Source organism: Halyomorpha halys, unplaced genomic scaffold, assembly GCF_000696795.3.
Source record: "Halyomorpha halys isolate HHAL.00 unplaced genomic scaffold, Hhal_1.1 Scaffold1467.1, whole genome shotgun sequence".
Lineage (NCBI taxonomy): Eukaryota > Metazoa > Arthropoda > Insecta > Hemiptera > Pentatomidae > Halyomorpha > Halyomorpha halys.
In genome coordinates, this window is record NW_027114793.1 from 252,221 (window position 1) to 266,872 (window position 14,652).

Below are 14,652 nucleotides of genomic sequence, written 5' to 3' on the forward strand. Positions count from 1 at the left end.
TTATTTCAATTTTATAATGTTTATTTAAATTTTATAAACTATCGATTTGAAATTAATGTTTATTTTGTTGATTGTAGGAATTTAAAAATGACACCTATGAAGTCAATGTCTAAAGATTAGTTTCGATGGCAATTTCAATAATACAAATTAAAGTGTTCCTGATTTATTATTATTGCAAAAAAATAGTAAAAGTGAAGAGTTTCTAATGGTAGATAGCAAAGTAATCTGTTATCTATTTTAATAAAAGAGTTTATGTCGATGTTATTCTTGTCCTCAAATGATAAATGAAATAATAAAAATGAAAATAAAATAAAAACCTCAAAGTAAAAAAATCATTCTGTTTCTATTTTTATAAAAATGTTAACTTTCAATACAAAAGAGAAAAACTATTAATATTTTAACAATCGATTTATTTCTTTAAAAGTGGTTTCACTTCAGATATCCCCACTTTACCCGCACTTAGTCACGGTTTTCATACAATTGCCACGTGAGCACTTCTTGTTAGTTGTTTAGTCTGGTTATTTTCGGAATAGTGCGAATTTCAGGAATATATTTTGGTAATTATTAATTTATTTTTATTTTACTTGTGAGTAAAGTTAATTACGTTTCTAATATAATAATTATTTATTAATTTCATAACTATAATATATAATATAATAACAAAATAATGTCCACAATAGTTGTATCAGTGTATTGTCAGCTATAAAATCATAATGTTTAGTTTTTAAAAAAAAAATAAACTTTGCAGCGAGGCTCCCAAAAATAGATGTAAGTAAAGCACTTCTTTAAGTGTAACTAATAAACACAGTCATCAAATAAACATAGCACTCAGTCTTTATCATTTTTTATAGTAGAAGAGAACGTTTCAACAAAAATATGTTGGACCTCTTTAGAGCTGAATTAAGCAGAGACACATAAAATAACCAAAGATTAGTATAAAAGAAATTGACAAAATATAAATAAATAAAAAAAAATTAAATGACCAAAAATATTTATTAAATAAAAAAGTAAAATTAGAGATGACAATTATCAGTAACATTTGATAGTGAGGGAAAAACATACAATTATCATTATATTATTAATTACATCATAATCACTTATTGTATCTTTAATAGTGCTTTTCTTATTAAAAAAATAAAATCAATTATATTGATCATTAACTTTTTTTTTTGTTTTCTTTACTTATCTCTTGTTTCTCTGATTTAATTTTAGCTTTGAAGATGGTCCAGAAGTTTGAGTTAAAACAATGTTTTTTATAATAATAATGATGAATGTTTATAATGACTGCGTCTTATTGTTTACTAAATGATAATCTGTACCTTCGATCAACTATGTAAATTGATTTATGAACAACTTGTAAACTCTCAATTGAAGGTCTAAAACAATGTTCTATTTTAAGTACAAGATTTTGGCCAACTAACGATCTTCCTATTAATGTATTTTCATTTGAACTTAAATTAAATTACTTAATGCTTTAAATAAGGACATGTGAGTAGCTATAATTTAACTAAAATAAAAATTAAAAAATTTGTAAAAACTTACAACAAATAATTTAAAGGATTTTGGAAATGATATGGAATATGGTATTTTTGTTTTGTCTCTTTAGGATTGCCCAAAATCGTTAACATTTATAAAATTATTTATTGACAATTTTTTATTAAAAAATGTTTTTATTAAGATTTCTAAGAAACTAGCATCACACGATAGAGAATTGGTCTAAATATAAATGTACATGCAAAAATACAATGTACAAAATACATGCAAAGAATACAGAGGCGTTTGGCCCTTGGAGAACAAAAATTATTTTTTTAACTTAAAAACAATAACGTCTTCTTCTAATTAAAAAAAAAAATATATATATATATACATTTCTTTCTAATAAAGTTATTAAAATAAATTTTGAGAAATGGCTTCTACTGAGGTGCCCCCTAGTAAGTGGTGGCCTGAGGCGAATTTATGTTTTGGGTCTGGGGCCATTTATTTTTGAAACTCTCTAAAAATAAGGAATTTTTTAACATAAAACAATAAAGTGCTGGTCTGATTATAGAAAATATGTACTTAGAATTACAAATTTGAAATTGTTGGAACCGTGACTGACTTTATATGCTATCTGTTGGAGTACAAGAGAAGCTTCTTCCGACTTCGATCCAAACTGCAATTCAATTCAATTTTAGCCATAACTATAAGATTTGGCTATATTTGGAATATTATGAGTATAAGCTATCAACATTAAAATGTACTAACAATGTATCAATAAAATCAATTTTTATTGCTTGTAGTTTAAGTAAATATATCATTTTACAGTTCAGTATATATCTAGTCAAATTTAATTAACTTCATTTCTCCTTGAATTTAACATTCTAGTCTAATCTCATTGATTAGATAGTAATATTACTCTTTATAGATTTAAAATTAGGATTTACTTAAGTTTTTTGTTTTTACATACATTCTACATAGGAAAATGTTCATTTTAATTAATTGTTTTTTTTTGTTTTTACATCAACCATTATTTAATAAAAATGGATATATCTTTCGAGAAAAACTATATAATTATTAAACAATTTAAGTCCATTTTTTTCTAATTTTGAGTTATCACTGCTTCCTAATTAGAGTTTAATGAAAGCTTACTGCACAACTATTCATTCATGTGATAAAATGATCAAATTCCTTGTAATTACAATAATACTATATGTTACAGTGTTGAAGAGACAGGTAGATTGCTGTATTTTAATGAATAAAACAAAAAATACACAATGTCACTATAATCGGATGTGATCTCTTCAAAGTACCCGCGTTTTCAGCAGAATAGCTACAATAAATTATTGAAAAAAGCGTACGTGAGATCAGCGATTTCATTGAAACCGTTTTCGGTAATACGAGGTCCAAGAAAAGACATGTATTAAAGGGTGCTAACCAATGCGCCCTAGGAGCAGAGAAGAAAAATTTTACATAATTTTTGATATTATCCTATGCCACCTATGCTCCGCACATATTTAATGCTTATTCAATAACAATCAATATGTTGTGTAAAATAAGAACAAAAGATTAATGAGTGTATTAAAATGAGTTTAGGTGTATACAAATGCTAAAGTCGCTTCCAGTAAGATAGGCCAAAAAAAAAATTTAGAAACATTCAAGTCAGACTTGTCTTTTCCAAGATAAATATCTGCTTCTGTCGATGCCTAACTTTTAAGGAATACACTAAGGCTAAATGTACCTTCATGTACTCACTAAAATTACGAGAATTTACCTTCCTACTATCTATTGAACGAATTGTCCGATTTTAGATTTGTAAATAGCATTTTTTTATTTTTGGAATATATAATGCACGCTAATTAGGTTTTAAATCCACCAATTGAATAATAAAGGAAAAAAATGAGTTAACGATAATTTTTTTAAAAATGTGGCCTTAGGCACAGAACCGCTCACCTAAACAAATGAAACATTTCGCGAAATTATCGCATGTATACAGCGATCTTTAAGAGAAAAAGACGTTTTGGTTTGCACGTGGAAGGAAAATGAGGTGGTTACCGGTTGAAACGGAATGACAACTCAAGGCCGCAAAAACTAAATTTCTCATAGCAATACCTAAATATGTAAACAGTCAAAGTAAATTTGTGTTAGTATTCTGTTATTATTTATTTCTACATTAATTTTGAAACTAATTTTTGTTTTTGTTTAGGTTCTATCTAATTAGTAGTAGTGATTATTATTAGGATTTCCTGAATCGCAAGATTTTACTTTTTTAATAATTTTTATTGGATGTTTTGGTTTTATCCACAACTAGTATTTGATTCAAGTGTGGGTAGGTAAAAAATATTAGTTTTCAGACGTCTCAGAATGTTATCGAAACCCAACAGCTGATAGAAAGCTGAATTTCCGCTCTTCCAACTCATATCATATCTTTAAGATTTTATGCCTTTATATGGGGAAAAAAAAACATTTTAACAAAAAAAAACATAGGAAACAAAAGGAAAAATTTCTATATTTACGGTTTTTTTTTTCTATATTTCAGGCTCTAATTTGTTTTTAATACGGGGGTCAGGTTAAAAACTCTAACAAGGCGAAAATTTTGATTATAAAAATTTATTTTTAGATAACTACGAAAAATCATAGTATGCGAGGAACTAAAAGCGAATATCAATTTTATTTCTCACTAAAATAATGAAATTTTATTAATAATAATTTTTATCTCACGTTACTAGATCAGTAGAGCTAAATTATTAACAGTAGGATAATAATAAATAAATTGATTTGTTTTCGGAAGTAAAATAAAACAAAAATAATTTTAATTGTATTAACACAGTTTAAATTTATGCAAAATAACAAAAACCAATAATCGCTTCCATATTGTAGGTTATAAAAATTTTCTATCTCAAAAATCAAGACACATGCATTTTTGGCATTTTATTTATGCATCTTAAAAACCCTTAAATAAGAGTTTTCATGAAATTAAAAAATTTTTTTTACCTGACAGGTTTAAACAAAATTTATACCTATAATGTGGGTTCACTATTGGAACAATGCGGTCAAACTGACGTTACAAAGTGGGCTAGGTAAAATAAATTTTGTATTTTATATATTGCCTAAATCGGCTCTTATTTAAGGCCGATTATAACCCAGGGAGTTGAGGTGTCATCTCACCAACCTCGAGTCTGCAACAGCGCCGGTTTGAATCCGAGCTAGAGAGGTTGAATTTTATTTCGTGGCGGTCCTACGAAATGAAAATTCATGTTTCTACTCTGGTTAGAATAGGTTAATTACCCGTAGGATAATCCTCCGTATGTCAAAAATAGTCAAGAAGAGGGTAAAAGCCAAAAAAATCTACTGTTATGCCACTTTTTTGTTCTTCTTATTGCTATACATAAACATAGACAGATGTTAATGAATTTGGAACACTGTTGTGATATGAGAGCAATTCAACTTAAATGTTCTGCTGAACTACTTTTGTTCTTAAACGTTTGAAGATGCGTTCTAGAAGTGATTCAGTAGTTCCATGTGGACAGAGCTTTTCCTTTTGACTGACAAAAATTTATCGCTGTTCGACTCTCATTCTAGATCAGGAAGTAGATTTTCTCTAAACAAGGTGTAATTAGCACCATCGAGCAGAGTGATTAAAGTGAAAATCCATAGAGTAATTGTTAACCTCGGTGACATAGTTTAAAAAAGTTATCAGGCGGAATTGTTCACTCGTAAGCCAAACATTTAGCTACAGCAGCTGGGTATAATGACTGAATTGGGGTTCAATCATGAAGTCAAGCAGAGGAGATTTTAACCAAGGTTATGAATGACAATTAATTTCAGTTCGATCAGGCTTGGATTAAATCTAAGATACACTTAATCATAGAGGATTAATCTATGACACCTCCCACCTCTACATGGTCAGAACCTAGCCCTTCAAAGTGTAGGTAGGAGGAGAGAATCTAGAGGCTTCCAGTTAATATAACCACTGGTCAAGAACAGATGATCTCTGATATAGTAATGCGTTTGGATTAATTTTTACATTTTTGGAAATATTGAGAATCATCCTTTGGTGAATCAGCCATTAGGTGATAGGTTTTCTTCGAGGCAAAAATGTATATAGTTAATATAAATTAGCAGTCTTCAGGTTTTCTTCGAGGCAAAAATTTATATAGTTAATATAAATTAGCAGTCTTCAGGTTTTCTTCGAGGCAAAAATTTATATAGTTAATATAAATTAGCAGTCTTCAGGTTTTCTTCGAGGCAAAAATTTATATAGTTAATATAAATTAGCAGTCTTCAGGTTTTCTTCGAGGCGAAAATTTATATAGTTAATATAAATTAGCAGTCTTCATTTAATATAAAAAATACTATTCCTTGACTTTATATATCTAATATATAAGGTATATTCATAGATTATGTATTGAGCTTTCTACGTGAGGCGTACTGTCTATAGTATTGCTATCAATCTACAACTAAGTAGAACACACAATAGACAATAATGGTACAAGGCTTTAACAACAATACCTGAATTTGATCAACTTTCAGCTGACAGCTTTGTTTTTTATCTTCCAGTTGGAGGCGTGGCTACAAGATAACAAAATAAAGACGTCAGGTCAAGATTGATCTAATTTAGGCATGATTGTGAAAGCCTTGAAGAATTATTTGGCGATTGTGCATCCACGTAATTGTTGTATATTGATAGCAATACTAATATAGATAATACGTACTCGTTTCAGCGGTACATATACTATACATCTCACGTGGACTGGTCATTCTATGATCTATGAATATATCTTATGCTGTAATGTAAAATCAAGAAATAATATTCTTTATATCACATGAAGAATCAACAATCACTGTATAGTACGATAATTAATTGACTGTAAAATAATATGAGAAGATGGTCAGGGGTGCAGTCAGCAAATAAACACAAATATACAAAAACTTATTTATTTGTAATATTAACACAAATAAAGAAAAACTTATTCATTCGTGCCATAAACATAAACTTATTTATTTGTAATATTAACACAAATAAAGAAAAACTTATTCATTCGTGCCATAAACATAAACTTATTTATTTGTGCCAAAATAAATAATTTATAAATCCCCTCTTCCCCGACCATCATCTCCTCATCTATAATATGACGTTACCATTAGCCTTCTGTTTTGCTCACTGGTCGCAGAGCTGACAATAATCAAAAACAAAATTTTTCAAGTTTTCGGGTTTTCTGATTATCGGCGGGATGGCATCCCTCCCCTATACCTCTCAATCATAACAATGTCTCTGTTTTCAATATTAATAGTAATAATGTATTTATTTGGTTTTGGATCGACCCCCATACAAATAGTACAATACATGACTTACATATATAAATATTGAAACACAGCAAGAATAATAATTAAAAGTCATTTTTATAAATTAATAATACGCAATATAAGCTTGGAATGTCATTTATTTAGATTTCTCACAGTTAAAATAAACGAAACCAAAAATGTACTCTTTATTTGATTTTATCGAACAGACAAAAGCTATACATTTCCAGATCTAAGTTTAAGGTTTTGGGTAACATATACAAAGAATAATGCAGGATCCAATTCTGTATTTACTGCTATGATTTTACACAAATAATTTGGGCTAATATAATTTAGTTTGAGAATATATACCGATATATTTTCAAACTAAATATATCCCGCGTACCGAGAGAACAATAACCGTATTGTTCTCTCGGTACGCGGGAGAATCTTGCGCAAAATGATAAGAATTCTCCAATGCTCTTCCATGACATGCCGGGTAAGACTTCTGTGGGTCCAAAATATATTTGTGTAAACCGGCATTAAGGGTGATTGCATATTTTCCAAAGAGTCTCAGTTTGGAAATAATTCTGAAGTAAGCTATGGGGGGGAAGGTGATCGCTAGCATTGAAGAGCGTACGCTTTAATAAAAATCCTGCCGTGCCAGATATTATAGGTCGATTCCCGTAATAACGAGAGATCTTTACACTAGACGAAAGCTCCTCAAATTAAATCAATAATAATCTTTGTACCTTCTCTGAATTTTCACACCCGTTATACATAATGAAGTTTTCAAGATATATTTTGTGGTGAAATCATTAAGGAGAGGCTCAAAGTCTTATTTTGGGAAAGGGTCCCGAAGTGGCACCGGCTGAGACCCGGTGACAAGAAAAGGCCATCGACTCGAGTGTTGACTGCAGCTCTCTCGACAAACACATTACTCCCTCGCCCCTCCTAAATATGTATGCCTCTTGGACTGCCGCTATAAAAAAAGAGGAACCGAGGATAAATATTGGTCCCGAGGAGAAAACTTAATATAGCACCTTCCCACCCTCGGCGTAGCGCTTTTTTTCATCAGACTCTGCAGAATCCGGAGGTAGAACAGAACGGCGTGTTTAACTTTTAGGAGACGAAGATCGATAATTATGGTAATCCGACAGGGGTCTGTCCCACTGGCGGTTTTTTAAATATCGATTATTTTATTTATTACAACAAAAATCAGAAATGTTTGGATGAGTAAGTATATCAATATGGTGTACTGTTCGGACTACAATCATTCTATTTTATTCAACCCATCTTTTAAACTACATAACCTCTTCCCATGTTTGACTTAAGGATTCGTTTGTATGTTTGACCTTAGAGAAATGTAGAGATTTTCTTCATCTATTTTTGTAGATTATTTCTATTCTGAAGGAATAATCAGAATGCAGTAATATAATTTAAGATTAGCATTACTGTAATACTCTTAAAAACATTTCCTACTAAGATATATATGTAGGTATATTCACAGCGGAGGTGGATTATTATTTTGTCGGTCAGATATATTTAAATATTAATAATTAGAAATGGGATTTCCGGGTAATTAATTGTACCTTTTGTTCTCAAGCTTTAAATTCCTCCAAACTTCGACAGCAATTCAAATCATAGGAAAAATATTTAAGTAACACTAATTTAAATAATGCACTTTTGGTTTTTTTTTTTCCAATAATTTGCACAAAAGTGCACGTTTAACAACACTATTTGGGCAAAATTTTCGATTTTGTTCATACATTTTAATACTTGAATAATAAAGAATCAAATTGGGTAATTAATTCAAATAACCCACCCCATCCCATGTTACATAATTATTATCAAAAGAAATTTGAAAGATGATCTCTCAATAAGCAATATATCTGAACTAAAATTATTAACTTTAATTTCGTAATGTCTTCAGTTACCTGTAGTTGGAGAATCAATGAGAAGAAGAAATAAATGTGATGACAGGTCTAGATTATAAACAGAAATGAAAGTGGGTGGAGAGTAGATCAAAAGTAGGAAGCTGTAACAGCGATGTCCTGTCAATATAATCCTCCCACTAATCCCACTGGTTATTTTTGTGGAACCACTCACACATTTTACTCCTTTGGATGTCTGAGACTATTTTTAAGCCATAATAGTGATTTGAAAAAATATATTTTTTTTTTTCAATTTCGATCACTCACATTAGGAACAGAGGTAAGCCGATCCCAAGGAATGTAACTCAACCTTCACACTATGTTTAGAATAGATCGGTAACCAGCAGGGTAACAACCCCTTATGCCGGAAATGGACAAGTAGGGGATGACACACTTACTCGATATTCCAGAAATGTTTAAATTTTCGAACTTGTCCTCGAGGAATATTTCGAAGGGCACATTTGTTAGAGTTTGGGCAGTTTGGGCCCAGAATATCCTCCTTTGTCATAATGTTCCCATCTTGCCCTTTTCAGATTCCAACGAGGAAAACGAGATTCCCTGTTTACGTAATGTTATAATTAGGATTTTGTGACCAGCTCCACCCGGAGGTGAAAAGAGATCGTGTTTAATTTTCCAAGTAAGTGATGGATGGCATAGAACAATGAAAAGATATGTTATTGATATTAAAAATATTAAACACCACTTCAGAAATATTTTAAAGAATAAAAGTTTTCCCATTCAGAGTGGGTGGCTCAATGGTAAGGCAGTATGCTATTAACTCCAAGGAACCGAGTTCCTGGCTGTGGCAGTAATTGTTTTCTGTTTACTGACAGTTGGGCGGTTTGAAGCTTTATTTTTTTATGACCCCTTCCTAGTCCTTTCTGACGTATGGGGGACGTATGGAATCAAGTTTTTACTCCGTAGGACCGCCACAGAAATGAAAAAAGGGTGATTTGTAGAGTTAAGAGTTAAGCGTTTACCTTGGTACTACGGCGGTGTTATTTTATGCTGGTTAGAATCTGGCCTAGGGGACCATCTTTATTTAGCCATCCCAAGAAATAAAAACTCGAACCCCCTCCACCATGATCAGAATAGGTTGGTTACCTTTAGATAACCCCTTCCCCTCTTTCCTCCGTATGTCAGTCCAGGATGGTGGGTCATAAAAAAAATGTTGACTGACTGTAGCTGAATAGGTTTGGGAACCCTCTGGGGCCCATCCAGCCTCATGAAGCGGGTACTCTTACTTGGATAAAAATTTGGTGGTCGGGCATGATTCTGACCAAATCATCTTCTCCCACAACCACTACAGAACTATCAAGTAACAGTACTTCCTTACAAAGTACTGCACCCATGATCCTTCACGGGACGTAGCAGTAGAAGTTTTCTTTTACTGTTCAACATTACTCCCCAAATATTTTAAAAGAAAAAAAGACTTGGATGATTTTACATTGATAAGTTGTTCATTTAGGTATTTTTCCAGTTCAGGAACCTAATATTAAATTCCAAAGCTAAATATTCATTCAATATATCTCTATTCAGGGTGGTTAATAATATTTCTCAGAAAGCCTTGATACTACTTGTTCATTCTTATTCTCAGTGTTAACAACATAAGAAGGAGGGTAGGAAAGAGATGTAGATTAGGATAAAGAAAAAGGATAAATGGGGGTTCTCAAAAAAGCATCAGCCTTTCGACATAATCACAACCCTACAGAAAACCAATTTCCAGCCACTGTTAAAAAAGAAATTTAACTGATTCAAGGCACCAGTATAAACAAGTTTGAGGGGTACCAAGCCATGAAACCTGAGGGTGTAAAGAAAGAAAGATAGAAGGAAGTTTAAGTAACAACTCCAAAAAATACTAATTCACTTAGCAGAGACATTCTGGTAGATAATTTTGAATCAACAGATTTACCCAATTTTACGTACATTAATACAAGATAAATATTTAATTATCTGGTCTTAATCAAAATGTTATGACTTGATGAGCTTCAAATGTCTTCTTGGGAGGGCTGGTGAACTGAGAGAGTTTCTGTTAAATGTGGCTAGATCTCAAGACTTTATACAACTAACTAATGTTTATATCATGGTTTCTAACTGCTCCAGGTTTTAATAGAAACATTTTTGTTTCTATTTTAAGATAAGGCGCTGAATATCCAAAAAAAAAATAAAAAAAAAAATTTTCTTTTTAATAATTTAATAATCCTTTAACTGGAAGAGTCTTATGGAATTAAATTGGATTTAGTGAATGAACATAGTATTAAATACAAACATCAATTTGATTTTAATAATCCAGAAATTTTAGATATAGTCAAGAACGGTAGGAATAGAAAAATAATTGAATCAGTACACATTACAAAAAACATTGACAAACCAATCAATTATAAAACTGATACAAAAACATTAGGCACACATTATATGGATATTATAAATAAATTAGCGTTTTAATTATAATGTGGTTTTTTATGTAATGTAGTATTTAATTTAGTCAAAGAGTTATAATTATAAAAGTAAATAATGTTATATAATAAATAAAATATAAATGGTTTTTGAAAAATTGTTAATTTTAGCTTTTATTGTTCATCTTTGTTGTTAAATAAATTAGCGTTTTAATTATAATGTTGGTTTTTTATATAATGTAGAATTAAATTTTAGTCAAAGTGTTTATAATTATAAAAGAAAATAATGTTATATAATAAATAGAATAGAAATGGTTTTTGAAAAATTGTTAATTTAGCTTTTATTGTTCATCTTTGTGATAAAGGAGGTAAGAGAAAATTATTTTATAGTCTATATGGTTATCACAATGGAAGATAACCTTCAGAAAGGTAATTATTCTCCTATAATGTATGACTATTAGAAAGTTTTACTCAAGAAATGACATTAATATTATAATATATTAGCAAGTATGACAAATAGGAGAAAATTATATGTCATATATAGGTTTTTGTTATCAAGTAAATAATTTATAAATAGTTCTTTGAGTGTATATGATATATTAGTGTTGTTATAAGCACATGTTTATGGTTTTGTTGAATTTGTTTTTTAGCAGCCTGAAGATGGGGGAAATCTCCCGAAACGTTGCTGATGATATGAAATAAACTATTATAGTTTAATAAGGAAGAAATTGTTCATTCTCTAAATCCAATTTAATTTCTTTTTAATGTATATAATTTGAGAGAAGATAACTTATTAGTTTGCTATAAATGTAAAAAGCAGAACTCAAAAAATAGTAATAATTAATTCTCACACTTTCCTCTGTTCGCTAAAACATATTTTTTAAAATTATATTTCAATTCCTGGTTTAGTACTTGGTGTATTAGTTCCTAAAAACTACCAGTGAATATTATAATCATTCGCTTTTGTTTCATTAAAGATTCATCTTATTGTCTCTAACTCTCCTGTGTAATCATCAAAAACATTTTTTGGGGGATCTGAATTACCTTTACAAGTTCTCCAGCACCTTGAGTCCTAAAAAGTAATTTGATCAAAATGTAGTTTTCTTACTCATGATGAAATCTTTATTATGTCCAACAGCTGAACTTTTATGGATGAAACTCCAGGGTCATTTGACAGTTTGATACATAATAATACTTGAACAGAGTATTTCAAGAAAACAATTTCTGGACTGTAACATGAACTACCCAAATACAATCCATTTTATAATAAAAGCTGATTAAATCAAAATTTCAAGCAAAGATGATTCTTTTATTAATGTTAATATATCTGCCTACATCAAGAATGTCAATTAATTATTAAAACCTCTGAAATAAAAAAAGTTCACAAAGTTAAAAATAATGGAAGATTATTGATTGACCGTGGGTAAAGATAAAAGGAATATGGTCCGGGTGCAGTCAAAAAAACTCAAATAGTATAATTCTACTATTTGAGTTTTTTGACTGCACCCGGACCATATCCCTATCAGTTAAAAATAATATTTCTTGTTTTTTTTTTTTTCAGGAATTCTAATCCCTTTCACATTTTTAACACATTATTTATTTAGCATTGACAAATGTCATTTAATATCAAATAAGAAAAAAATAGAAATAAGAATAAAAAAATCTTTTTAGTAAACAATAAACTTTAAAAACAGAAAAAAAATGACAAAAATAGAAAGTAAACAATTTAATAAAGGTCGGATGGAGAAAATAATGTTAATTCTTTTTTAAGTATTAGAAGTGTGAGTGCAACTTTCCTTTCTGAAAAACTTAAAACAAGTACAACAGAACTTCTCTTAACGGACATCTCTCATAAGCCGAGGACTTTATTTCCCCCATGTCATACCGTTTATTTTACATTTTTTTAAATTTTTTAACTGAATCTTCGAATAAATGGACATGTGTACCAATTTATAGATGACACTGATACAATTTCTCTTAAGTGGAGAGTATGGGAAAAAAATGGACACAATTTCTTTGAAAGACAAATAGTTATCGCTACTACAACTTCTACCACTGATTTTATTCTCATAATTACCTAATCAACCACTTTTATTTTTCAGAAGAATAGAGATTTTTTTTTACTATTCGTGAGTAAACAAAGCATTGGTGTTTCAATAAAACTTTACTATTCCCCTCGAGTCTTGTATATGTTTTTGTTATAACTGTTTTAATTCAGTTATCATACAACTTTAAAACTAAGTACCTACATTGAGTATGCTAGATAAATCTTGTACCTTAAAAAACTAAAACAATTTATTGACCCCATGAAAACTTGTTTTGACTTAAGAGAAAAAATTGAACTTTAAACTTTAAAAACATTTTAGAAAACCACCAGAATAAGTGTTACCACTTTAACATAGGTAAATAACAAGTGGCCAATACTTTAAAAAATAATTTTACAGTGGAAATATGGATTTAAAAAACTTTAGAAAACAGATGGTCTATAAATTGATATATTATGATAATAATTGGTTTTGTTGAGTGAAGGACTCCTAACATATACTATTGTATATGCTAAATACTATTGGTACACTATATACTGTGCATAATTTACACAAGTACAATTACAAAAATAAAACTTTTTACATATCTTGCTGCATTTTCCTAGCTCAACTCTTTTTTCAATTGATTATTTTTTATGTTTTTTTTTTTTTATTTTAGTCAGGTTTATATTTTAAATACAAATTTACCATAAGAAGACACTTTTGTAAGCGGATGGATAAGCATTCCCCAGAGAAACATCTGTGTAGGAAAATTTCCACTCTATATAAAAATATAGCCTTCATAAATGAGAATTATTTGATGAAAAAAAAAATGTTACCTTTAACATACTTTCAATACAATTTCATATACGCTTAATGCAAACAAGTGAAATTTGTTGTGATGATCACTCCAATTGCTCATAAGTCTTTCTTTAAAATAAAAAAAAAGTTTAAATTCAAATCTGTCAAGCTAATGAAAAAAATAAATACAGTTAAACAATAGATAATTTAGAATTATTATTCCACAACTTTAAAGTAACCTGAATTTCAAGACTCTTTTTCTTGGTATCGATGATTGTTACTCCATTACCCTTGCTGAATTATCAATCAAAAAATAAAGTTTTGTATGTGTGTATTTTTTTTTATTAGATACCTTCTGTTAAAGCAGTGGTTCCCAACCGGTGATCTGTGGACCACAGGTGGCCCGTAAGAGGATCCAGTATAACTTATTTTATTATAGGCTTTAATGTCAGAACTATCTTATAAATTATCTTTACTGATATTTGGGCGTGTTAATGGAAAAGCTTTAAAAGATAAAAGCACAATAAAAGTAATTCAGAGTTGTTATCTTACCTAATTTTCAAAAATTTTCTGAGGACACCCTTTACCTCAAGTCATGGTGGATGGTGGGCTGCACGTACTTTAATTTTTGGCCTTATAGGTTTACAGACATCAATGAGTCGGGAATCACTGTATTAAAGTGTTCAAAAATGTATAAACACTACATATATTACATAATAATATACACATTATATATAT

At 29.8% G+C, this 14,652-nt stretch overlaps 1 long non-coding RNA gene across 2 annotated transcripts in view; it reads right to left on the minus strand.

Moving 5' to 3' along the window:
• LOC136796884 (uncharacterized) overlaps nucleotides 1-14,652 on the minus strand; it is a 207,027-nt gene that overhangs the window by 184,592 nt on the left and 7,783 nt on the right. For both annotated transcript variants that reach the window (XR_010844664.1, XR_010844666.1), the window contains exon 2: nucleotides 14,467-14,583. This is a non-coding gene — a long non-coding RNA (uncharacterized lncRNA). The remainder of the gene's footprint in view (nucleotides 1-14,466; nucleotides 14,584-14,652) is intronic.